At 52.1% G+C, this 27712-nt stretch overlaps 1 protein-coding gene and 1 pseudogene across 1 annotated transcript in view; both read right to left on the bottom strand.

Moving 5' to 3' along the window:
• Positions 1-27712, bottom strand: part of LOC149328233 (uncharacterized) — a 230728-nt gene that overhangs the window by 115932 nt on the left and 87084 nt on the right. The gene's annotated exons all lie outside the window — the stretch shown is intronic.
• LOC149328236 (uncharacterized) overlaps positions 9566-27712 on the bottom strand; it is a 42006-nt pseudogene continuing 23859 nt past the window's right edge.

The raw sequence follows: 27712 nt of genomic DNA on the forward strand, positions 1-27712 counted from the left end.
AGTTTAGCGCTTATTAGGGAAGAAATGTGCGGCATCGTGGTATTACACCGGTGACAGCAGAGAGCTTTTCAGAGATGTGGGATATATGAGTGCCCCATTTATGGTGCGAAGAAACGAATACACCAAGAACCATATGTTCCTCAACTATTTCGATGTGCTGATCTTGAAAAATGAGTGAATTTAGCGGATAAACTAATTTATTCTTAGCACGGAAGATAACGGCTTTTTATTGAATTCGGTTAACCTTGATTTGATTTAGAGTGGCCCATGCTGACAGTTTATTGAGGAAGGATATGGTTGCATCTTTAGATTAGTTGGCTGATATTACTCTCAGAAATTAGTAAGCCACTATAATCAGCTTAGATCACAAATTGAACTGAGGTGTCGATACTGACAATATCATTCATTAGGTATTAAATAAAAGGGGACCCAAAATAGTTCCTTGTGGTAATAAGCTACTTGCTATTTGCAAAAGAGACGATCTTTGGTGGTTTATGCATGCACACTGGTGCCAATTCTCCAAGTAGAATTGCAGCAGAGCCAAAGCTGTCCCAAGAATTCCATACAATGAAAGTTTATTAGTTGAAATATTGTGATCAATGCAGTCGAAAGCTTTGCTGAAATCGACAAAAATTCCCGCAGTCAATAAATTATCAATATTTTCCAAATTTTTTTATCTGAGGGCTACACGTGCTGGACCGACTGTTCCCAAAAGCGTGCTATGAATCTGTTAAAATACCTCTTCTATCCTAAAATTTTGTAATACGAGAAAGAATGGGCTTTTCTAATCCTTTGGAAAATACTGGGAGTACGAAAATTGGCAAGCAATTGTTCGCAAGATTGTGATCCCCACCTTTATAGCAGTTGGAAACATACCAGATGACAGTACCAGATTAAAAATATGAACAAGGGCAGACGTTAGCAATTCTATTACATATTCAACAAGTTTTATTTGAATATCATCAGTACCCAATGATGTACTGTTGTTTAAACCCATGCGTGTGCTATATATTTCGTTTTCATCTGTAGGAGCAAGAAATAAGCTTTCAACACTAGTATAAACTAGGGAAACTCTATCTGATTTGTGTACTGGTTGGTGTTGCAACGTTTACAAAGTACTGGCTCTAGTCCAGCATAGTAGTAATTTGGGCCTGTTGGTAGTTCATGATGAGGAAGTTAGAGAGCGCAAAAAACAAAGACAAAGTGGAGACGTGGACGGAACAAGCGTTAACTTTCAACAACTGCTTTATTGAAGTGCGGGAAGGGAACCTAGCGGGGCCGGCGCGCACGCGCTAAACGTCTTGTCTCCCAAACTTGCTGTTCTTAAACCCTGAGGCGCGTGTACAGAAGGTGGTGAAGGTATACGTGGTTCAAAATAGTTAAGATTATACACATTATGATGACAAAAATCGATGTTCTTTTGGAGTCATGTGCACTCAGGGCGTGCTGATGCATAGATCGTTCTGAGCGATCTTAGCGGCTTCAATCAGCTCCCGTTTGAGCCTACCTTGATGCCTCCCGATTACCGAGGTGCTTTTCAGCAGCGGTAGACATTTGCAGTCCTTACAATAGGGTGGGAGGTTCGAGCCGTAGCCTTTATCTAGTGAATTGGCGTGCTCCCTCAATCTGTCGTTTAAACAGCGACCTTTCTGACCGATATAGACTTGACCACAGCTCAGAGGGATATGATAAATAACGCCTTCTTTACAGGGAACAAATCTTTCTTTTTGCACCCAGGTTTCTTTTAAAGCTCACCAGTCACCATGGGACATAACTTGGATAGCTTGCATGGCGCCTTGAAGATAACATTAACCTGGAATTGAGCCTCAATTCTCTTCAGATTATGCGACACGCGGTGCACGTAAGGCATGACAGCGAAGCTTTTGCTCATTTGTTCCTTCGTGCGCCTTTGCAAGGGTGTTTGCATCTTCTGTATCAGCGTTTCCGCCACAGCTACGATCATTTCGGCGGGGTAGCCAGAACTACCTAAGCGCAAGTGGAGCGTTTAGGTAGTTCTCACTTGAGTGCAAGCTCCGTCTTCATCAGCATTCATGGTGCTAACTATTGTTCACTGGTCTGGGTACTTAACATTTTAGGAGCTGAGCGTTGCCTGTACATGCCTTCACAGCGGAGAAATTCGGTCGGCGACCTCGTGGCCAGTTTTCACCCACTGTACATTTTGGTACCACAAAATATGGCAAGACATGACTGTTAACATTTATAACATATATGCAGCTGCATAATTTGCCGGACCCTAGAACACTCGATGGAGAGTGGCCCAACATAACTGAGGTAAACAAGTCGCTTTACCATGCCGACTGCAATTATTCTCAACTGGTAGCCGCCATTCCCGGTTCAGAGATCCGTGAGCATTTTACCCCTGCGTGTGCACGCCAGTCTCTCCTGCAGGGAGACAACAGGTCAGCATCGTCGGTGTCGGCGTAAAAGATGAGCTTGGCAGAAGGAATGCCATGGGAATTTCCACTAACCATTTGCAGCGCGTCGCTAAAGTATACTGAACTAGCCACTAAAACGTCTCAGATGGGCACTTGGTTTCCTTTCGGTCCCTGTGCTCGTTCGTATTACAGCGGAAGCGTTCCGCAACGCAGCTTAAGAGCGTGACTTATATTCCTCGCTGCGGGGGCAATACTTTTGATGTAGGGCAATTGCGCAAACGCGCTTGAGGTTTCTCTGCAAATTAGGAGCCCCAGTTGGCTGAAGTTAACCATGTTCTCTCTACGGCGGGCATCATCTCACAGCGTCGGCGGGTTCCACTACTCAAGCAATGTCTGAATGTGCGCTTAGGCACTTTGGCCCAAATGTGGGGGCGTGCACGTTGCGGCCGACCGTTTATATTTAGGAGTCAGTATAGATAGCTGTGCTCTCAGCATTCGTGCGGATGAATGAAAAAAAAAAAAAACTTCGCAATTCATGCATTTCGATAACGAGCTCGGAAGGATCGCAGGGCAGCGTCCTCGCTGCTGTTCCACCAGTTCAGGCAGTCGCAGCATGTAAAACACGAAGTCGCCCAAAATTATTCGGTGTCCACAGCAGTTTCAGTCCCCTGTGCCTCGCCGCACTTACAGCGCATGCGCATACACGCAGCGGCACCGAACGATCGCACATCACCTGCATTACGGCCTCTGCAACGCGCCCTAGCAACGCCTAAGGGCCGTTTCACATGCTGCGACAAGAAAGAAAATAGTCGGCCTAGTCGGTGACGCCGCAGTGCGATTTTCGCACAGTGCCTTCACATGCAACGCGTACCCAGCGAATTCGGTCGGAGGGACACGCAAGGTTGCTCGATGTTCGCATAGGCAACCCACGATTAAACGCGACAGAAACGCTGCACGGAATGTGTTGATGATGTTATGACCAGCGTGTTTTTAGATGCAAGGCAATATTTCGTATATTTTGATCAGAATAAACAGTTTTTGCTTACGCCGCGGCAACAGCTTTCACGTGACGTCCCGTCACGCGCCGTTTCGGCGCTGCCCATTGGTCAGTCGCAGAGCGAACAGACCGACGCTGCGACTGAATTATTTGATCGCAAGATCACCTTAATTTGGGTCCCAGCACACACATCCGTCCCCGGTAACGAGGCGGCCCACATGTTAGCCCGAGATCTCTACTTCCGGGTAACTGTAGAGCCACCCGACCCCCAGGGGATGGGCGAACGTTTGAAAACGTACGCGGAAATCGCCGTGCACAACAGGCTAGGCAGTCGTCTAATGCCACCACCAGATCCAAACTTAACCAATACAGAGGCCATCGCCTGGCGACGATTACAGGCCGGAAATTTCATTAAGCCCGTCTGGTTATTTCAAACCACGTTAGACGATAAAAAAGATGACAAATGTAAGACCTGCGGAGCGAGGTGGACAACAGATCATATAATTTGGCAATGCCCTAGATCCCCGGGTGCTGAGGACAATATTAAGAGTAGAGCAGCCTGGGAGGCCCTTCTGCGATGCGAGGTCCCCGCCGACCAGAAACGAGCTGTCCGCCTGGCGGCTGAAGCCGCGAAGAGACAATGTATCTTCGCCAGTCTTTAGTCGCGGAGATCCCGTCGCCCGTCCCCTAGGCCTGAGTGCCAGGGACGGGGAGTAGGGGGCCTCCTACATCGGTGGAAATAAAAGTTGTTATCAATCAATCACAACCGGACGAAACTTAGTCGCAGGTCGTCTGCGGCTAGACCGACGGCCCTCCCCAGTCGAAGACCGACAGAATTCGCAGCGTCGCAGGCGAGAATCGCATGCATGTGAAACGGCCCTAAAGCCCCTTGATAATTATTAAAGGGCTTTAGCAACGCCCATCGTATGGCGCCATCTGTCCGCGTTCGAGAGAAGCGCACAGAGCAGCGAACAAGATCTGGTCGCGCCGCCGGGCGCAGTGGCAACACCTAAATATATTCTTACACCGTGGACCAGGCGCTGCGTCGGCGACTCGATGGTCGGTGTGCTTATCGGTAAGTGCGCCGTTGCTGGCGCACCAGCCGGCACCATGCAGCATCGGCGGCCGAGCGAAACATTCACGCCGATGAGACGATGACTACAGTTACTCTTGTCTACACCTTCTCTGTACTACGAATAAGCGAAACGAGCGACTACGTTTCATATGTCAACCCAATTAACCCTCCAATTAATCCTGTCCTTTGTGAGTGGCGGCCACTGTATCCCCGCAAACTCTTAATCTCATCCGCCCACCTAACTTCCTGCCGGCCCGTGTCATTTGTACAAATGACACATCTTTAAAGCCCAGTGCGTAACATTGCGGTTTTGGCGTCACCGCCCCTGACCGAAGCTCAGCAAGAGTCTTCGATAAGGCACCGCATTTTTGACGAGAGTAAGCAGCGCGAACATGCCTCCTGGGGCCGTATTTCGTAGCGTTTCATTAGGACCTCAGGCATTGGTCGCTGCTCCAGGTTACCTAGGTCGCGTGGGATGACGTCACGCTGGTTATGACACAAACGCGTCTATGATGCCAGTTTCATAAACTAATTCAAAAGCTAATTTTAAACGACAACTACGTCCACAATATGAATTCCAGTGAACTAATTCCCGCGGTTCAACGGAGTCCCCCATCAGACCCAGTACCGAAACCAGTACGCGAATGTGCGCGTCAGGGCTTGGGCAGGCACAAATGTTCACTATCCCACGAGCGACTCACGCTTCTCGGTGGTGGTGGCGTAAAATATTTATTTATACTACGTACAAGAGAGGTATTGCTTGGACCGTGCCTGAAGGGCCCGGCCCTCACAATCACTAGGAGGGATCCCTAGTCCGGGACCCCTGTGGCCTCCGCGGCGGCCCGGGCTCTTGTCACCAGGGCTCGTTGGTCCTGGAGAGTTAGCAGCCGAGCAGGGCAGCCTCCCAGTCCTCTCGGGTGGGGTGGGGAAGCAGGATTGGCAGGGCATGCCCACACCATGTGATACGTGTCCGCAAACACTTCCCCACAGTGTGGACACTCGGCCGAAAAGGCCGAATTGAAATGTTTGAGCACTGCCGGGCACAGTACCGTGTTGGTGTAGAGGCGAAGTAGCCAACGCTCCTCTGCCTTCTTGAGGCCTTTACAGGGAGGTGGGTATCGGCCGTGAGCGTTTTGGCACAGGAGAGAGATCTCCCGAAAAGTAATAGCCGGATTAAAATCAGTAGCCGGATCAGGCGGCGATAGAGGCGATGCCCGGTGGTTAAGCGCGTGGGCGGTAGCGTCCGCTACCTTATTTCCCTCTATCCCAGCATGTGCTGGGGCCCAGATGATGGTGCGCCGAGTTGGGAAATCCCGGTACTCACATCTGTGTAAAATTTGGAAGGCACGATCTGGAATTTGTCCCTCTTCAAAATTGCAGCGAGCTCCCCTTGAGTCGATAATAATGACTTGCGACGCTGGATCCGCAGCTGCAAGTGCGATAGCAACTTCCTCCGCGAATGTAATGTTGGGGGCACGGAAGGTGAGGCCCGGGACTGGGTTGTTTTGGTGGACAACGGCACCCGTGTACCAACCCCCATGGTGTGGACCGGCCGCGTCCGTGTAAAATAACCCTGGTCGAGCACCATATGGTCGGAAATGGCCTCCGCTCGCGCGAGGCGGCGGCCATCATGGGCATCCTTTGTCATGTTATTGGGGAGGGGTCGAGCCTGTAGTGCGCAGCGCCAGGCCTCGGGCATGGATACCCGCTTCTCCTCTTGGGTTGTGTAATTGATGTGAAGGCGGGTCAGTAGGCGGCTACCCGCACGTGTTTTGCTTAACCGCAAGTATTGATTGCTGAGATGAGCCTCGCGCAGCTCCGCAAAGGTGTTCGTCATCCCCAAGCTGAGGAGACGTTCGCTAGATGTTGCAATTGGGAGGTCGAGAGCTCTCTTATAGATTTTGCGGAGAATCACTTCGAGAGCGTTCTCATTGCATTTGCGCAGGTGGAGGTTCGGTGTCGAATACAGGATTCGACTGGTTACGAATGCATTGGCCAGCCGCAGGGCATCTTTGCATTGTAACCCCCTCGTTTGTTTGATACCCGGCGGACCATACGGCCCACCTGATCCCCCACCTTGTCAATGTGTCAATGTATCAGCAGGATGCGCATAGCTGCCTCTGCGTACATAAAAATTATACGGCCTCCCTGGTGGACCTGGATTACAAGGCGATTTTCTCGTATGTGATGGTGACGATCCTTCCGCTACGCAAACAGGAACCCCCATTACACATACTCAACGGTTACAGCTCTCCCAAACTTCCAAACGTCACATTTGCAGACTTATTCAGTCGGGCGTTAAAGGTGGCGAACAGGGACCCCCTCATAATCGTTGGGGACTTTAATGCCCCTAGCCACTTATGGGGATACGTACGTGAAGAAAAAATTACCGAGGATTACGTTACTTCCTAATGCGAAATTTGAGCGCAGCAAATAAGCTGTTTCACCTTTTCGATAGATTGAGGCAAAGAAATCGAGCAACACATGTATGCGCTATCACAGAATTTTTTTTTATTTTTCACACGTATTCGCAATTTCGGCTCGGGCGGTGCACATATACAGATCCGCCGCCACCGATCTGGCTCTCTGATTGCCACCGCACAGGGGTTGCATTGGAGGAGGAGCGAAGAAAGGAATTAAGTTCAAGCCGGCGCTTTGAGAACCGGAGACTCGCAGGAAGAGGGGGGAGGGGGGCGGCGTGTACACCCAGCGGCAAACGATGGGGGCAGAAGCGCGCGCACCAAGCGGACAACACGATAAAGGGAGGAGGGAAGAGATAGCAGCGACTGACTGATGCCGCTGACGCCGATAGCGCTGGGGGGATGAAAGGGGGGCGGAGCTGGTTACGAGGCCGACGACAACGCCGACGCCGACGACGACGCGAAACCCAGGAACGGACGCCAAAGAGCTGCGCTCTAAAATGAAGACGCAAGCTGGCGGAACTTACGTCAAACTTTGGGCCTTACTCTTCACACAGACCCTTCCCAACCCTCTCGCATTGGGAACTCCGTGGCACGCGACACGTGCCCAGATCTCACCGTTACGAAAAATATTAGATATGCAGAAGGGCACAACACCGAGGAAACCTTGGGTAGCGACCACTGCATTCTTGCGACCACAATCCGCATAAAACCCCTTACAAGACCTTACACTAATGCAACCCTTCCTGACTGGACCAAATTCAGATCCAACTACACTAACCCTACCCCTATAGCAGATCAAGGTTACACTACATGGTCACAACATCTCATCTGCCAACTCAAAGATACCGAACAGCACGTTCAGCTCTCAGAGGCGAACCCGGCGGTGGACAACAACCTCCTTCACCTCTGGAAGGCCCGGCACAGCCTCGTCCGCCGATGGCACCGGTAGAAGCATAATTGGCAACTCAAAATCCGCATCGCGGAACTCACCCAACAAGCGGCAGAGTATGCGGCCCAACTCGCCGACTCGAACTGGGTAGACCGATGCAACACCACTGCTCGGCAAATGTCGAGCCGGAGCATGTGGCGCCTTTTCCGCGCCCTCATTGATCCGACCCAAACCTGCACCGAAACACAAAAACATCTTCAATGAGCAATTCACACCTTCAACGGAGACACAGCCAAACTGGCGGACGCGCTCCGAGAGAAATATCTGTACACAGACCAGGAGTCGCGTGGTCCGGCGTACTCGTATGCATGTTCTGAGAACGCAGAGCTGGATCGAACGTTCCAGCTGCACAGCCTCAAAGCGGGCCTGGCCAAAATGAAACGAGCGACAGCCCCGGGCAGGGACAAGGTAACGGTGAAACTTCTCGCTAACGTACCCGAACTGGCCTACGAGCGGCTGCTCGACTACTTCAATGCCATCTGGACGGGAGGTACGTCTCTCCCAGTTGATTGGAAGACGGCTCTCGTCACATTCATACCCAAACCAGACAAACGTCTCAACACTGACAACCTCCGGCCCATATCTCTCACTTCTTGTGTGGGGAAGTTGATGGAAACCATGGTCCGTGACAGACTATCCACCTACCTGAAACGCACAACGCCTTTGCAGACACCATGTACGGGTTCCGCCCACACCGGTCCGCACAAGATGTGCTGCTGCAACTTCATAGAGAGATTCTTTATCCTGTCGAGCACCCTAGCGATGACAAGGTGGTCCTCGCATTGGACTTGCGGGGTGCTTTCGACAATGTGACGCATGATATTATCCTCTCCCACCTGTCCCAAGTGAACTGTGGTTACAACACATTCCAATACATTAAGCGATTCCTCACATATCGGCAATCATATATCCGACTCCAAGACAGTGAACACGGCCCGAACCAACTTGGTACGCGAGGGACTGCACAGGGAGCAGTCCTCTCTCCTCTTCTCTTCAATCTGGCCATTGTGAAGCTCCCTACCTCGCTGGGTGAGGTCCCGGGTTTGCAGCGTGCCCTGTACGCGGACGACATCACCCTCTGGGCAACACATGGTTCGGTTGGAGAAATCGAGGCCAACCTGCAGCAAGCGGCTGCTATTGTGGACGATTGTGCACACCGCTGCGGCTTTGAGTGCTCCCCGAGCAAATCGGAATTCGTGCACATACTTCCCAATCCAAGGTGCACAACCAAGATTGCCCTCGCCCTTCTTAGTGGCCCGATGCCTGAACACGATGAAATCACAGTATTGGGACTCTACATACAAAGGAACCGCAAGATTGACACCACGCTGAAGAAGCTCTGCCTCCTAGGAGCTCTTTCACCTTCCCCTGTCTTCTCACTTTCCCTCTCAGTCCTCCCTTCCCGGCCTTCATATATTCACGGTCGGTTCTTATACATCCCACTCTGCGGCTGCTACTTACGTCGCATTCTCGTATTTTCGCGCGCTGTGGAACGTTGGGCGGTTTTGTCTTGAGACAGTCTCAAGTGTCTTCTGCGCAGAGGCTGTTGCGTTTCACGAGGCTTGTTGTTATGCCCGGCGCGCCCCGTCTCCTTTACCCTTGCATGTCTACTCTGATTGCCTTTCTCTCCTTCAGGCTTTTCACTGTTTCTATGAACGACTTACGCGTCCGATACATGGAGAGCACCCTTGCCGCCATTTCTCTACACAGTCCTGTCTTCCTGTATCATGTGCCCGCCCATTGTGGTGGCTGGGGCAACGAGCTCGCTGTCTGGGCCGCCTCATTGGCTTCGGCGCGCGGCCTCCTGCGGCCATCGTGGCTGTCACCATTGTCAGTGCGCACTTGCATGCATATCACCGTACTCAGGCTCTGGTCACACCTGGACCGCAGAACAATCGACACCCTCTTGGCTGTTTTTGTCCCCTCCATTCACCATCTCCCGCTCTCTTTCCCTCCACCGCGGTCTGTTGTCCCTCTCCTAACTTCCCACGGCCATTTTCCCTCGTACTTCCATTGCTTTGCGCTCCGTTCTTCGCCTTCCTGTCCATGCGGTGCAGCTGTGGGAGACGCTCTCCATTATCAACGCGCCTGTCCTCTCCCCGGCTTTCCGCACTGTCTTACCCCTCACGAATTCCCGTATATGTTATCCTGCCCCTCGTTCTCGTGAGTTGCTTCGCATTGCCGTTCGCGTTTCTCATTTCTTTTCACCCGTCTATCTTGTTCCCGCCTGAATGGCGCGTACTTGCCACTACTGAGCATCCCCCATGTCTCATGTGTTCGCGGGGGCACCATATGGCCAATTTTAGTGGCCATGGCCCTGCCCCTGCTTCACGGGCATGTGGATCTTGCTATTTGCTTGCCTTGCGTGCACAAGGAGTTTTTTTTTTAGTTTTTTCATGCCTAATTTTTACTCCTTTTGTTTGTTTTAATTTTGTATTCTTTTTTCCTTCTAGCGTTATATTTTTCCGTTTTTACTTTAGTTATTTTAATTTCAGTCGTTCTTCAGCTTTCCATCTGTACCTGCCTTTTTTGTCATTTATCTTGGTACACTTCTTTCCCCATTTTTTCTATACCTCCTCTGTTTTCTGGATCCAGTTATCTCCAGTGTTTTTCTCCTGTTATTTTCTCGTCTTTTCTTCGTTCCTTACAGATCCGCTCACCTTCTCTCCTCCTGGCCACACGCGAGCTTGTCTGAAGCTCTTGGGCGCGCTGGACCCAACCATGTTTCTTTTCCTCCTTCTGGGGCCTCTCTGCCCTAAGAAATAACTTTCACCCGGCCATCATTCGCGCTTTTTTTCCTTCTAATTGGTTTTTCCTAACTTTTCTCTTGGGTGTTGGCCCCTTTATTTTTCCATTGGCTCGCCTGCGATAACCTCTGGTGTGATGCGGGCTTCCGCTCACATTTATTTTTTTGTACTTCTTGAGGTGGTGGTGGCGAAAACTTTATTTGGAACTGGGGAGTTTAGGACACGTAGGTCCTTGGGCCCGCGCACGGCCCCACTGCACTCAAACGTTCATGTCCCAGAGGCTCATGACGCTGGCAGCCCGGCCTACGGCGATGGTTTGCTTGGCCGGGTCCTCGGAGCGCAGTAGGGTGTCCCAAGCCTCTCAACTGGTAAGGTGCTCCAGGCCCCGCGGGGGAGGGTCCGCCGGGCAGAGGAAAATGATATGGTCGACAGTGGCTTTGGGGTGGTGGCGGAGGGTACAGGAGGGGTTTGTGTGGACTTGGTGATAACGCGAGCGTATATAAGGGGAGGGTAAAGTGCGTGTTTGGAGTCGCCTCCAAAGTGTCTGATGGTAATTGTCGAGGGAGGGATGGGGTGGGGGGGTATAGTCGACGCTCGGCTTTTTGAGGCCTGCGTCATTTCACTGAATGAGTGCATGCGCTCCCGCGAAAACCCCAGATCGGAGGCCGCCGGTGCCCGGTTGAGAGAAGCTCGGGCTAAAGCGTTGGCGGCCTCGTTTCCGGGATTCACGGAGTGGGCAGGCACCCATATCAGCTCCACGTGGCGGGGCGGGTGTGCGGCGAGAGAGTTCAGTATGCGAAATGCAGGGACGTGAACTCTCCCGCGAGCAAAATTTAGTATGGCAGTTTTAGAATCAGATAGTATAAATCGGGCCTCCGTGCGTGTGATGGCCAGGGCAATGGCGGCCTCTTCAGCCTCCTCCGAAGTGGCAGCGGGAGATATGTGAAGGGTGGCAATCGGTTTGAGGGAAGGGTTTGTGATGGCTACAACCGCGTCCTCGCCTGTGCATGCAGCATCCACCCAAACAGCATACGGTTCCGTGCCATAGTGTTTGTGGAGCGCCCGAGCGCGAGCTCTGCGTCGGGGTTCGTGGTAGGTGGGGTGCATGTTTTTGGGGAGAGGTTTGATAAGTAGTTCGCGGTGGATATGGCGGGGGACCTGGAGCTTTCTTGAGAGTTTTACAATAAAGGGTGCATACCTGCGGAGTTTTACCGCACTTGCTCGAGAATTTGTTCCGCGCTCGTTTGGGAGTGGTCGGATCGTCTCGCCCCCAAAACTGGAAGAGGCGGGCGAAAGCCGTCTAGCTGGCACCCATTACGCTTCTAAACACACTACAGAATTCTTACAGCTCTTCTTGTTCAACGAATTAACAGCCCCCTTCCTCAGCTTATTAGTCCCCACCAATCTTGCTGCGTTGTTGGACGTAGTGTTTTCACTTCACTAACCCTAATTCGGGACCTCACTGAGTACACAAATGCGCGTGGGCCTAGCGGAATCGTGGTCAGCTTGGATCAAGAAAAATTAGGCAATGGCTTAGCTCTGGTTAAGACTGGATATACAAGCGAAAAGCTGCAGTTACGCTTGGTTTGACGTCATGGCTCTCGCACAGTTCGCACACAATGCACTGGGAGCACCACGATAACGGCGGAGGCGTTCGGCCGCCCACACACTGCCTGTACGGAGGCGGAGGAGGAGACGCGCGCATGTAATTGTTGTTGTTGTGACTGAGAGAAGGATGAAAAGGAAATTTCAGGGGCCAGCCTACTGGCTCGATCCGAGCCACCACCGCTGCCACGTGCAGACAGAGAAGAGTTAAAAGATCAGAGGAAAGAGAAAAAGGAAAGAAAAGACGCGCGTCGCAGCAACAACTGCGTCCGCCGGAGCGGACGCTGCTCAAAAAACATAAGCGACCGCTGGTGGTGGTGAAAACATTTATTACGAATGAGCAGGAGGTATGTTTGGATCAGCCCGTAAGGGACCGATCCTTACAAACACTAGGTGGAGGTCCCTAGTATGGTACCCCAGTGGCGGTTTGCGCCGCCCGGGCGCGCCCGACTAAGGCTTGTTGGGCCTGTAAGTCGTGGCAGCCGAGCAGGGTCGCCTCCCAGTCCTCCCGGGTTGGGTTGGGGATGGGGGGAATAGCGGGGTTGGAGGGGCAGGCCCACACCATGTGATAGGTGTCAGAAGACACTGCACTACAGTGTGGGCAGCTGCCGCTAAAGGAGGGGTCAAAATGTTTTAGCGCTGCCGGGCACAGCAATGTATTGGTGAGAAGGCGGAGAAGGAGCCGCTCATCCGCCTTCTTAAGGCCTTTACATGGGCTAGGGTAAAGGCGATGACAATTTTGATAATATGTTGTAATATCTTTGAATGTATAGACCGGATTGAAATCGGGTTCCTGATCGGACGGGGAGGAGAAAACAGCCCGGTGAGAGAGCGCGCGGGCGGCTGCTGCCTCGTTTCCTGCCAACCCCTGATGAGCAGGGGCCCATATGAGGTAACGGTGTGCGGGGTCCGTATCCCGTATGCAATTTTGGTATATTCGATAGGCTAGGAAGGGAGTGCAGCCTTGTTCGACGTTCCGACAGGCCCCTCGCGAGTCGGTGATTATGTATTTTGAATTGGAATGTGAGGCCGCGAGAGCAATCGCGACCTCTTCTGCTTGTGTTGCACTGCGGGCTCTGAAAGTTAGGCGACCGAAGCCGCGCTCGCCGAAGCGAGAACAGATGAATACGGTTCAGGAGAGCAAGCTGCCGGGCTAGTTGGTGAAGCATGTTAAATTGAATTCAGCGCAAAAAAATACAGACAAGGGACAAAGAGAGACACACTGAGACGTACACGAGCGCTACTACCAACTGTTTATTCATGCCGAAGTACAGGGGATATATAGGAAGGGAATGAAGAGCATGCGCGTAGCGAGGTACAGATAATGCACATCCGTCAAGCAAACGAGTTAATCAAAAAACGAATCTAAAAAAGCACATTCAGATGAGTATATGTGTACCGACGTGTCACTGACACAACGTTCGGACAGCTTTCTGATATAATAAGCTTCTAAAACGAGCCTTGCCTTATCATTACCGCTCTTGCCAAGAATCGTGGTCTTCTCTAATCCCGCCCTACATTTACACGAAGCAAGGTGCCGCACAAGATTCACATTCGTGTCGTTATTTTCTATGTTTTTGGCATGCTCCCGTAGCCGGTCATTAATACAGCGGCCAGTTTGGCCAACGTATGAAGCCCCACATGAGAGCGGGATGCAGTACACCACACCTATTGCACATTTGGCGTAGGTGAACCCATGTTTTTTGTTGCAGCCCCTGCCGGCACAACCAGTAATGCGAGGGCATAGCTTGGACAGCTTGTTTGGAGCTGAGAATACCAAGGGCACGTGGTGCCTGCCAGCCACTTTTTTGAGGTTGTGAGAGAGTTGGTGTACATAAGGGACCACCACCGGCTTAGAAGAAGGGGTTTCATGTCTTTTCTGGGCGCCTTTATGCTTCTGCAGGAGGGTTTCGGCAACAGCTGAAATGACCTGGCCAGGGAAGCCTGCTACTGAAAGTCGCGAAACCTGATCGTTCAAACTCTCTAGCATTTTATGTGGGCAGGATTTTCGAAGCGCAGACTCCAGGCAAAGCGACGCAATAGCTCGCTTTACCACCTTGGAATGAGCGGAATCAAAGCTGAGCAACTCTTTGTTGGCTCGGGGGGAGTACATCCAGCAGGTATGGTCTCGGCAGAACGTGAGCTTAAGGTCTAAAAAACGCAAAGTCTGACTTTCAGGTAGTTCATGGGTAAAAACTAAACCTTTCCCCAGTTGATTAAAAGTAGATAAAACCAGTGAAACAATATGGTCAAGGGATGTAAAGTTCCCTGACCTTAAAATAATTAAAAAGTCATCAACATATCTAAAAACTTTAAAAACTGGCCCCCCTTGAAAAGTCCGTGCAAGAAGGCGGTCAATTGAAGATAAAAATATGTCACATAAAATGGGAGCTACACATGAGCCGATACAAATGCCCTTACGCTGCAGAAAAAACTCGTTGTCATGAGAGATAAAAGTTACCTGCAGGTAGTATTCTAGTAATTTTAAAAAATTGTCTACCGAGATACCAGCTGAGTTCTGAAAAGCCACAGCCCCCGAGCCTTCAATGCTTTCTCTGACCGAAGCTAACAGCTCAGCATGTGGAACAGAATAGAACAAGTCTTGGATGTCAATGGAAAAGGCTAAATCCATCCGATCGTTATTCTGCACAAAATCGGCAACTTCTTGTGACTTCTTTAGAGTTGCTCAGCTTTGATTCCGCTCATTCCAAGGTGGTAAAGCGAGCTATTGCGTCGCTTTGCCTGGAGTCTGCGCTTCGAAAATCCTGCCCACATAAAATGCTAGAGAGTTTGAACGATCAGGTTTCGCGACTTTCAGTAGCAGGCTTCCCTGGCCAGGTCATTTCAGCTGTTGCCGAAACCCTCCTGCAGAAGCATAAAGGCGCCCAGAAAAGACATGAAACCCCTTCTTCTAAGCCGGTGGTGGTCCCTTATGTACACCAACTCTCTCACAACCTCAAAAAAGTGGCTGGCAGGCACCACGTGCCCTTGGTATTCTCAGCTCCAAACAAGCTGTCCAAGCTATGCCCTCGCATTACTGGTTGTGCCGGCAGGGGCTGCAACAAAAAACATGGGTTCGCCTACGCCAAATGTGCAATAGGTGTGGTGTACTGCATCCCCCTCTCATGTGGGGCTTCATACGTTGGCCAAACTGGCCGCTGTATTAATGACCGGCTACGGGAGCATGCCAAAAACATAGAAAATAACGACACGAATGTGAATCTTGTGCGGCACCTTGCTTCGTGTAAATGTAGGGCGGGATTAGAGAAGACCACGATTCTTGGCAAGAGCGGTAATGATAAGGCAAGGCTCGTTTTAGAAGCTTATTATATCAGAAAGCTGTCCGAACGTTGTGTCAGTGACACGTCGGTACACATATACTCATCTGAATGTGCTTTTTTAGATTCGTTTTTTGATTAACTCGTTTGCTTGACGGATGTGCATTATCTGTACCTCGCTACGCGCATGCTCTTCATTCCCTTCCTATATATCCCCTGTACTTCGGCATGAATAAACAGTTGGTAGTAGCGCTCGTGTACGTCTCAGTGTGTCTCTCTTTGTCCCTTGTCTGTATTTTTTTGCGCTGAATTCAATTTAACATGAATACGGTGCTGTCTTAGAAGTTTGCTTTAGAGACATATACTGTGGTGTCCATTACTTTCGGGTATACACCAAGATGTGAGAGACAGGCACTTCCTTTCCTTAAAACCAATTTTCATTTCATTTCATTTTCCTTAAGGCGCTTGGTTCGGGTATCCACTGAGATATGAGAGAGACAGGCGTCGTTTCCTTTCCTTAAAACCAATTTTCTCTTCATTTCCCTTCACTTATGGTGCGGTTCGGGTGTTCACCGAGATATGAGTGTTTCCGGGGGCACTGTCTGTCTTTTATTTATTTTTTATTTATGCCGCGTGTGACGTGACTCGGTTTCGCGCATGCGCAGCTGTGGCAAATCTTGGCTCTGAAGGCTCATGCGAAGCGCGGCTGTGGTGCGGGTAGTGAAGCTTTGCGTTTCAAAAAGCGTTCGATCGCTAAGAACACTCGTACCGTGATCCTTAGCTGCTATAGCTTCCCAAGAGCTTTCACTGAACTCCTTGAGCCTGCTGTACTGCAACATGACTTCCGACGTCTTCTTAAATGGGGCTGCTACGCCGCCCTTTGCGGTGACACGAAGGTCAGGCAGGGTTGCCCGCTCTCGCCGGTGCTCCTCGAGCTCGCTCGCGATAGAGCCTTTGTTGCGACGCATGGAGGGCTCGGCTTCGGTTCGAGGCCCGGCCCTGCCTGGCGTCTCGCAGGTGAAGGTTACTGGATACGCGGACGGCGTCACCTTGCGTGATGCGGACAGCCTCGGGAGGTTTTCCCGCGTGTGCGAGGAGCATGCCTATACCTCTCCGGCGGCAAGTTGAACGAAAGTAAATGTCAGGCATTACGCTTGGGGAGTTCGGCTGACATGGTCTCGAGCGTGCTTACCCGTTCCGAAGAAGTCACAGTTTTGGGAGTCAGGTCTTGGGCGAGTGGCGTCTCTCCGCGCATGTGGCAGAGGATTGTAGCAGCAGTACAGAAACAAGTAGCTGCTGTCGCCGCTTCTCCCTCGTCGCTGAGGGAGAGGGCATAATTATGAAAAACGTACTGTGCAGCAAGCTGTGGTTTTCTGCACGCGTCGCACTACCTCCTTCTCCAGTAGTGCTTGAACTACACACTTTGATATTTCGCTAGTTCTGGGAAAGCCGATCCGAACTAGTCTCGCAAACAGCATGCCATGCTTGGTAACGTTCTGTAGAGTTTTATGCGGCAAGTGGATCATGCACCTTGTAGGTAAGATGTAGGTAGGGCCCCTGCTCTTGTACTAGCTAAGGAACCACCGTCGTTCCCTGGTGCCCCGTACCCTAGGCAATAGCGCGTCCGCTGCAGTGACCCCTTCGACGTACTATGCCGCAGCAGCGCGCATGTACACACCCTTGAGGAAGCCCTCCCCGAAGGGGCTTGGAGCGACATGACCGCATCGCGACTGTGCGAGACGTTTTATTTTGCTGCGCTGCCACCGGACGCAGATACAATACAGTAGAGATAACGTTCAGTAGATACAGCAAAAATGCCCGGCTGCCAGGACGTCCACTGCTCCGACTTACCCGATGTGCAAGGTGTGTAGCTGAGCGAGCTGGTTGAGGTACATCTTGTGAAAAACAGCGCTTGCCGAAGACAAAGGACCAGAACGAGAAAAACACACTGCGCTGACATCCGTCGGCAGTAATACAAAAGGCATACTGGACTCGCCCGATGCACTCCCGCCCCGCCAAGTGGAGCTGATATGGGTGCCTGCGCACTCCGGGAATCCCGGAAACGAGGGCGCCAACCTTTTAGCCCGAGGTTCTTTAAACCGAGCTCAGGTGGCCTCGGATGGGGGATTCACGAAGGAGCGCATGCACTCATTCAGTGAGCTGACTGAGGTATACAGAGCCTCACGCCAGCCCTACCCTCCGCCCCACCCCTCCCTAGGTAACAGACACGCAACACTCTGGCGGAGATTACAGACACACTCTCCTCTCGCCCCTTACCCTAGCACACTATCATCCCTCCTTCCCTACTCCGGCATGCGCCCTATGCCCAGAACCCTTCGCTTCTTCCCTCCACATCCTTTCCCTCTGCCCGGCGGACCCTCCCCGGCGGGACCTAGAGAACCTCAAGACCTGGGAGGACTGAGAGACCCTGCTGCGCTCGGAGGACACGGCCGTGCAGACCATCGCCACCGGCCGGGCTGCCAGTGTTATGGACCTTAGGAACATACACACTTGAGTGGAGTGGGGTCTTGCGGGGACCATGAGGCGTGCCCCGAATTCCTGTTGTAATTAAGTTTTCTCTCTCTCTCTTTCTTGTGTGCCCTTCTTGTTCTCCTCCTTTGTCTGCAAGCGCTGTTTTTCACAAGATGTACCGATGTGGTCAGGGATTTCCGCTGGAGCGTCGAGTTGGGGGTATTGCCGACTAAAGAGCGGCTCCTCCGGTTCGGAATATTACCAGACGACAGGTACGTTATTCACGGTCGCTTAGAAGCACAGGGGGACGCATTGGGCGAGTTCGATGTGGCGCGTACTTCCCGCCGGTTAGCGACGTGGGCATTCTCTGTGCTGGCCTCGCGCACGGCGAGACCACGCGGACCTTTCGAGCACTTGGTTGTGAAGTCAATCGGGTCCATTTTGTGAAACAGGAATGTGGCCATTTACACTCGGCGGCCGCACCTACCAATGTACCCCCTTCTTACACGACAGTGACAATCTTGCTGCGGAACTTCCTAGACTCCGAGCTGTTTACACTGGGCGAGCAGGCTTTCTTGCGTAAGTGGTCCACCCGCCACAGACACGTCGATCAGTCCATCACGGGAGGGTGGTGCTTGAAAGTGCAATTTCTGAGTGGCACGTGTACTCTAGGGTACTAATTCTTTCTTTGCCTTTTCCATTATTTCTCACCCGCCCCTTATTTTCTCCCTTTCGAATTTTTTCCTTTTATTGTTGCGTAAGCAATATTACATGTTTCAGCCCGTCGCGTCGGGGCGGCCGCGTGGCACGTTTGACCTTGAAGGGCGGCGCGAGGCGCGGCGCACTACAGCTGTAGCCGCGCCGCTGCCGAGTGGAGGCGCTGCCCTCGACGCTGCTCTAACGCTGCTCTCGCCAGCTGCGGAGTGTGGAGAGGAGGCTGGAGAACGGGGGGGGGGGGGTTAAAATACGTTCGCTCGCTTGCCCGCTCCGTCGTCATGCCCCCTAATAAACAGAAAGGGAGGCTACGTCGGCTTGACGAAGCCAGGAAACGACAACGGGCTTCGGAGAGAGATGAACGCGAACAGCGCCTTGCCAAGCGGCGCGCTCAAGACGCTGCTAGACGGGCACACCGCGCCTCTATCGAAACCGAATGGAACGCTATGGATGCTTACGCAACCTACCAGGTGTAGCCTAAGCTAAACGCCAGAAATTTTTTTCCTCTTTATTGGTGTGAACCCATTGTGACTCACACCCTCTAAGAGGCCAGTGGACCGCCCGCCAACCAGCTTTCCATAGCCTGCTTGGCCGGAGCTGGCGCGCGTGCACAACACAAAAGCTATAGTCTCCCCTGCAGGAGACTAGCTCCCATACAGAGAACGAAGCAACCCACAACTACGCCCGAAGATTCGTGACAGGGTAGTGGCCTGCCCACTCCTCAGGTCGGCAATGGAGCGTATGGTCGCTTACCACGACAGTCTTATGTGCAGTCTTGGTAAAAAGTCTTAAGGCCAAAGGCTTTTTGCTTCAGCCCCATAATAGAGCAATTACGGCACTATAAACGCCGAGGGGCCTTTTCCAGCAGAAGGTTTCTTCTCGACGTAGAGAAGCTTCCCGCTTGACTTGTGTTTTCAATGATCAGCTACACGGAGCATTTAGGGACATTCATTTCTCTGCAGGCCAACGCTGTCGCCTTATTACCTTTGACCGAGAATACTATCGCAATGACAGGCTTCACTACCCCCCACCTGATAAATCCCTCACCAAGTCCAAGTTGATGTTGTGGAGTAGCTCGACCAGGCAGCTTTTGCCATGGCGGTAGTGATAACTACTCGCTCACAGCCACCACCACCAAAGTATGGCACGAGGAGGAGGATGCCATCGCCTTCATCATCATCATCATCAGCCTGACTACGCCCACTGCAGGGCAATGGCCTCTCCCATGTCTCTCCAATTAACACTGTCCTTCGCCAGCTGCGGCCACCGTACACCCTCGAATTTCTTAATCTCATCCGCCCACCTAACTTTCTGCCGCCCCCTGCTACGCTTGCCTTCTCCTGGAATCCACTCCGTAACCCTTAAGGACCAGCGGTTATCTTACCTTCGCATTACATGCCCTGCCCAAGCCCATTCCTTCCTCTTTATTTCAACCAGGATATCACTAACGCGTCTTTGTTCTCTCACCCACTCCACCGACCTCTTAACGCTACATTTATCAATTGTCTTTCCATAGCTCGCTGCGTCGTCCTTAGCTTAAACTGAACCCTCTTTGTTAGCCTCCACGTTTCTGCCCCATAGGTGAGTACCGGTAAGATACAGCTGTTGTATACTTTCCTCTTGAGGGATACTGCCTTAGCAATTACCTTAACCGAAACCGAGGACACTCACAGTGATAAAAAAGCCGTTCGATTGTTACGAAATAGGTAATTTAAAAATAAGGTCACTAATTTAGAACCCATCCAAATCCATTTTATCTGGGTTCCAGCGCGCTCGTCCTATCCAGGGAATGAAGCATCGCACGACTACGCCCGAAGATTCATCGGCAGTGTAGTGGCCTGCACGCTCCTCACGTCGGCAATAGAGCGTATGGTCACTTACCACGAAATTATGTACTGTCGCAGTGGTATGCTTCACTACCCGCCACCTGATAAATCACTTACCAAATCCGAACAAGTGGCCTAAAGACGACTTTAAACTACCGCTTCCCAACCCCTACACCAACTCGATTATTTCCCCAGGAGAATTCTCCCTCATGCAAACAGTGCGGCCACGAAACAGCCATCCTAGCTTATATTCTATATAGATGCCCTCGAGACAAATCCCCGGAGGACTTGCAGCTCTCGAACCCCCGAACAGTAAGAGGCCGCGTTATTGTGCTTCGTACCGGAGAGACAACCCCTGGCTGAGACGAGCCATAGAGGTCACCGTGCGCCGAGGTCTCATGGCCACCTGACGACGGCATCTGACCCTGACACCGCTAGCATGAACACAAACCATACGATATGATATTTCTGCTTGAGTTGCACAGCTTATGGAAGACGCTTATTTTGGACGGGAATGTTCGCCCTGTCGTTTTTCCTAAGATGGAGTTTTTGTCAAATGTTGCTCCAGCTTGAGTACATTTTTGACGACAGTGACTTTCAATCCAATTGCTATCCTGTGTTGACGTGACGTGTCTCCTGGAGACCGTTTGTTAATTTTTAGCGTTAAAGCACAGCTACAATAGTCTTTCATAAAATAAGCAATACAATTACTAGAAGAAACGTCGTCAGAGAGGGAAACACAATTTCGCCAATGCTATTAATTGCTTGTTTACAAGACGTGTTCAGAGGCCTGGATTGGGAATAGATGATGATAAGAGTTAATGAAGAATGCCTTAGTGATCTTATATTTAATGATGACACTCTCTTGCTAAGTCACTCAGCAGATGACCTGCAAAACATAATGAATGAGTTAAGACAGGCACAGCAGAATCGTGGGTGTGAAAATTAATCTGCAGAAAACCAAAGTAATGCTCGACAGTCTAGCAAGGAAACAACAGTTTACACTTGATAGTGAGGCGCTGGAAGTGGTAAGGGAAAACATGTACTTAGGGCAGGTAGTGGCTGCTGATCCGACTCACGAGAGCGAAATAACTAGAATAATAAGAATGGAGTGGGGCGCATATGGCAGGTTCTCTCAGATCATGAATGGCGGTTTATCAGTATCCCTCAAGAGAAAAGTATACAACAGCTGTATCTTACCGGTTCTCACCCATAAGGCAGAAACGTGGGGGCTTAAAGAGAGGGTTCAGCTTAAAGCGAGGTATGGAAAGTAAAATGGTAAGTACAACGTTAAAGGAGAGGAAGAGGGCAGAGTCGGGTAGGGAACAAACGCAAGGATATGATATTCTAGTCGAAATCAAGAAGAAGAAATGGGCTGGGGCAGGGCATGTAATGCGAAGGCAAGATAACCGCTGGTCCTTAAGGGTGACGGATTGGATTCCAAGAGAAGGCAAGCGTTGCAGGGGGCGGCGGAAAGTTAGGCGGGCGGATGAGATTAAGAAGTTTGCAGGGATACGGTGGCCACAGCTGGCACAGAACAGGGTGAATTGGAGAGACATAAAAGAGGTCTTTGCCCTACAGAGGGCGTAGCCAGGATGATTTCACTCGAAGGCATTATTGTGTTCCCGGAAGAGGTAGAATGCTCGCGGCACTGCTGCTGACGCACTCCTGCTTTACACTTGTTGTCAGCAGCATGGATTATCTGCGTACTGGAATAGTTTGCGGAGCTTCCAGGGAATTTCAGGACACTAAAGGATGCATAGAGCGAGTAGTCTTCAGGACAAGAGAGCACAAATGGGCGCAGTATATCCTGCTCTCGCTTTTCATAGAGGCATAGATAGCATTCAACCCGCGGCGGCTCATCTAGCAGCAGTCTGCAATACACACGGTGCTATTGCCCCGCTCTGACACGGAACGGTATACAGGACAACCTACGATGTCACATTGCCCAACCTTTTTCTTTTGAGCAGTCTCCATCTTTGATGCTACCGAAGTAGCGCACAATGCTGCTTCAACGTTGCCTGCAGCAATTGCCACGCAACGTTGAGCAGCTAAATGTGATGTTGCTGTCAGCTTACTTGAGATACGTTATCTTGTTTCAGAATTAGCATGACAGTAACGATTATGGACATGAATAGCACTAACGTTGGGCACTAACATCTCGCCGATGTTTCTCAGTTCATGTGTACACAGCATTTCTGAACAGAAAGTTGTAACACAATGCGGACAAGGTTGATTATGCACTGGCAATGTAGTTTATTGAATCGTGCAGCTTCTTGTGAACCCAGTGAATGCAGCGTAACTGGTGGATACATAAGCAACATGTGAATAGGGCCGGAAGGGCACCTTCTGGACAATTAGCATGTTCGTTTTTATCGAATGCACTTGCGTAATGGTAGCACAAAGACGGCAACGCGGACTAATAAGACATTTTTAATAAAAGCTTTTAGCAACGCAGTCGTGCTCATTTGTATTGCTAAATATGGCTATTACAAGCTCAAAAATGCCCAAAATAACTTCGCTCTACTGGCGAGAGTCACTGGCTCTAATATGAGGGCCTGACGCATGGGATACACTTATATAAGCTCGTTGAACAAGGGAGCATCGCTGTCCTCACTATGAGCGCTGTATCTGTCCTCGCTTCGGCGAGCGCGGCTTCGGCCGCTATCTGTGTTTTCAACAGTGTCCGCTCCGGCGGATGCAGTTGTTGCTGCGACGCGCGTCTCTTCTTTCCTTTTTCTCTTTCCTCTGATGTTTTAACTCTCCTCTATCTGCACGTGGCAGCGGTGGTGGCTTGGCTCGAGCCAGTAGGCAGGCCCGTGCAATTTCCTTTTCATCTGTCTCTCAGTCACAACAACAACGAGCATCGCTGTGACGTTCTGTAGTTCCTATTGTGGTTCAGTATTTCGTGCTTAAATTAATGGCCTGACTTGATCGCCGCAAAAATGCTTACTGTGTTAATTACACGCGTTAATGCATGTACTTTCACAACACCTTGCTGTCAATTGGTTTGTAGGGTCTGCTCGCGGGCAGGTCAAATCTCGCGCCGCTCACCGCGGGTAGCCTCGGACCCCTTCTTCCCGAGTGGTGGGGCGGGGGGAGCGAGGCTAGGAGAAAGCCTTCATAAGGCGCCACCGGGAAGGCTCGCGCCCTCTCTTGGGCCAGCTCTCCCGACACCTGACCCCGCTGCCCCAACGACGACCGACCTGCCATGTGAGAATAAACCGTTTTGTACAAAGTCCTGCCTCGAGTGACTGCCTGTGCGTCCCCGCGCAGAGGAATTGCCCACAAACAATGGCGCCCAGCGTGCGGCTTTAATTAACACCTTGTGGACGATTTCTCTGCCGATTTTGGAATGTGCAGCCAGACTCGTGGCAGGCCCTCTTTGTTCGGGGCCACGCCGGACCGATAGGGTTAAGGAGCGGGTCAGGCGGAATGTTCGCAGGGTAGCGACTTGTGTAGTGTTGTAAATTTGTTAGGGGTTTTGTGTTATTTATGTAGTTTTCGGGCGTTTTCTGGTGTGTATTTCCGTGTGTTTGTAGATAGATTGTTGTGTATATGAATGTTCTTGTTGCCATGAGCAGTTAGCCGGTGCGGCCGGACAGTTAGCGCGAACTATGCCTCCCAAAAAGGATGTTTCAGCCACGGCTTTGGATGGCGGGGCAGCCGGTAGTGAGACGGCCGACGCGGCGGCCGTAATAGGGCAGGTAACTCAGATGTTTGCTGTATTAGCCCGTCAGCTCGGTTCGGTGGCTGGCGCCAACCAGTCCGCAGCATCGGTAGCATCGGCGACAGCATCGCGCCCGCGGATAAATATGGAGGTCCCCTCCTTTTCCGTGTACACGGACGCGAAATCAGTCCACGAGTTTTTACAACAACTCGAGGACTACCGGACGGCTCTGGGCGCCCCAGATGACGTAATGCTAGGGCAGGTCCTGCCTGTAGCACTCGTCGAGAGCGCGGCGCGATGGAGGCGCTGCCAGCCGACTTTCCAGTCAATGGCGGACTTCAAAGACCGTTTCCGCGCCGAGTTCTTGCCGCCTGATTATGAGCGCCGGATGCTGGAGGAGCTCGCGTTGCGCACCCAATACCCAGAGGAAAGCCTCCTAGAGTACGTACGCGCAATGCAAGAGCTGTACAAGAGGGCAGATCCGACGGCAACCGATCGAGATCAGGTTGCGCGTGTGATCAGGCAGTGCCATCCACGCTTCAAGCCGTATCTGCGGGGCCGCAGTTTTACAAACCTCGAGGCCCTAGCGCAGGAGGCCAAGACCGTGCAGGCGGATTTACTGGCCGAACTGCGCTACCAGCCGCCCCCCAGGCCGGCCGAATCGCTGGAACCGGGATGCGCATGGGATGGAGGCCGAGAATGCGCGATGAGGGCTCGGCGCGCCGAGGTAATGGCCGTGGAAAGGCAGGCGGAACCCCCTGTTGTCCCTCGCGCGCTGGACCCGTACGCATTCGAGCAGCGGCGTCGTGCTGGCCTCACAGGCCGCGCGCCGAGCGAGCGTCAGGAAGGCGCGGAGAAAGGGGAGAGTCGTCCCCAACCGCTTCGTGGAACGAGGGGTCCTCCGTCCACGCGGCGGGTGAACGACCGGCTTTGCTGGAATTGCAACCAGCCCGGCCACATGGCACGCGAGTGCCAAGCTAGGCGTATGCAGGGAAACGCCCGACGCTGGCGGTGATGCCTGGTGGCACCGGCCTTTCACCGTCAGCGGGAGAATTTCATGGTTGTCAAGGCGCTAGTCAGGAAAAGAACTCCCGCGCCGGCGACGGGGAGGCCTTTGTCCCGCTCGCCTGTAGAGCTCAGGGAGTCGTTCCGCGCTTAAGCCCATTTATGCTAGTGCAGTTAGCGGGTCGATGCTACTCTGCACTCGTAGACACGGGCTCAGCGCTGTCACTGGTCGGTGACGAGGTGTACGAGGCCTGCCGGATAGGTAACATCCGTGTCAGACCGGCCGAAACCCCGTTAAGCTTAGCAGCTGGGGCGGCAAAGGCAAAGGGAGCAGTGCGTCTTACGATGCGCTTTGACGGCAGAAAGCGGAGACATCGCTTCGTCTATCTGCCTGGCTTGTCGATACCAGTAATTCTGGGAAGGGATTTTCTCTCGAGCGAAGGCATTGTGCTCGACATGGGGGAGAATGGCTATCGTTAAAGCCCGCTCGCCCCCCTCATTCCCTTCGAAAGCGCACCCTTGCCCGGCTGTCCGGCACAAAAGGTGGGTGTCCACACCTGTGCGACAGAAAGGCAGGGGAGCTCCCTCTAGATGCTGCGAAACGGTGGCCCGTTAGAAGCGATTATTGCGTCTTTCTCAGGACCCAGTAGTCAGCGCCGAAGGCTCGCGGAAACTTTACTCCCGTTTTCGGATTGCTTCACGGAGAAACCGGGCAGAACCGACCTGCTTCAGCACGAGATTCAGACGGGTGATACGCGCCATTTCAGGTGTAACCCGAGGCCGTTAAGTGCGCATAAGAGGCAACTTCTCGACTGTGCCCTTGACGAGATGATTGATACCGGTGCGGTGAGACCCTCACAAAGTCCCTGGGCGTCACCAGTGGTTCTAGCACCAAAGAAAGATGGATCGGTCAGGCTGTGTGTTGATTATCGTAAGCTCAACTCACTGACGCCTACGGTTGCGTACCCTTTTCAGTCGATCGAGGCTGTGATGTACGCGTTAGGGAACGCGAGGTTCTTCACAGTCCTGGATGCAAGCAGAGGGTACCTGCAGATTGAGGTGGCCGAAGGTGACATTGAGAAAACCGCATTCACCTGCCACCGCGGGCTCTTCGAATTTACTCGACTCCCGTTTGGTTTGTCTAACGCCCCGAGCACGTTCATGCGACTGATGGACATCGTGCTGGGCGATGCAAGGTTCAACTACGCCATGGCGTACCTCGACGACGTTGTGATATTCTCACAGTCGTTCGAGGAGCACCTCATTCACCTGAATTCCGTTCTCGATAGAATGAGACGTGCCGGTCTAACCATCAATCCAAAGAAAGTGCAGTTGGCATCGAAGAGAGTGAACCTCTTGGGCTTTGTCGTGCATGATGGCACACTGAGACCGAATGATGACAAACTGCAGACAATTCTGAACTACCCCTGCCCCATGGATGTGAAAAGCTTGCAGAGGTTTTTGGGGATGGTTGCGTTCTACAGGCAATTCATCCCGCGCTGTTCGGAGCTTGCAAGGCCGCTGAACCTGCTGTTGCGTAAAGGCTCGAAGTGGGTCTGGGGCAAGGAACAGAGTGACGCATTTGTTGCCTTGGCTCGCGCGATAGCGAATACCGCTAGTCTGCGCCTCCCCGACCTGAACAAGCAGTTTGTCTTGCAGACAGACGCTAGTGACTACGGTTTTGGAGCTGTTTTGTTGCAGGAACACGAGGGCAAACTGCGCCCTGTCGCGTTCGCTAGTCGCACGCTCACATCGGCGGAGCGGAATTACTCCGTGACCGAAAAGGAATGCCTGGCGATCATGTTCGCATTGTCAAAGTTCGACATGTACCTAGACGGAGCGGTCTTCACCGTGCAGACAGATAATCAGGCATTGTCTTGGTTAAAGAGGCTCAAGAACCCCGCAGACAGACTCGCGAGATGGGCGCTGACGTTGCAACGTTACGCGTACGCCATCGAGTACCGCCGGGGCAGCTTGAACAAGGTGGCCAATGCTTTATCGCGCGCACCGTGGAATGCTGGCGGAAGCGCTTCAGAGGCGCAGCCCAGCTGTGTAGAAAGCGGCGTCACCGCTGTTAGAGAGGAGGAGAGGGCGGACGGGAGTGTCGCGCCCGGTTTGGAGAAAGAAGAGACGGACAAAGGTCCCGCACGGTGCTGTGACGGAAGGGAAACACAGCACCTCGTGGCGGCGACCGCTCGCCTGCCTAGGAGCGAGGCAGAAAGAAATCTGTCTTGGGGAGTAGCGGTCAGTAGAGAAGAGCTGATCGACGCCCAGAAAGCAGACGGTCTTTGCCAGCATGTGCTGAAGGAGCTTGCGAGCAGCGCAGCTTGCACCGGGAACGCTGAGGGCAAGTACGACGCGCATATGCTGGGCGATGATGGCTTGCTGCTCCGCTACATTCCCCAACTTGACGAGGAAGAGGCGATAGCATCCCCTTTCCGAGTCGTGGTCCCGAGAAGGTTGCGGAAACGGTTCCTGCAGTACTTCCATGACTCAGCGCTGGCAGGCCATGGAAGCGGCAGTAAAACTTACGACAAGTTATGCCGTGTCGCGAC

The sequence above is a fragment of the Amblyomma mixtum genome, chromosome 9, assembly GCF_055824585.1.
Source record: "Amblyomma mixtum isolate Tamu chromosome 9, ASM5582458v1, whole genome shotgun sequence".
Lineage (NCBI taxonomy): Eukaryota > Metazoa > Arthropoda > Arachnida > Ixodida > Ixodidae > Amblyomma > Amblyomma mixtum.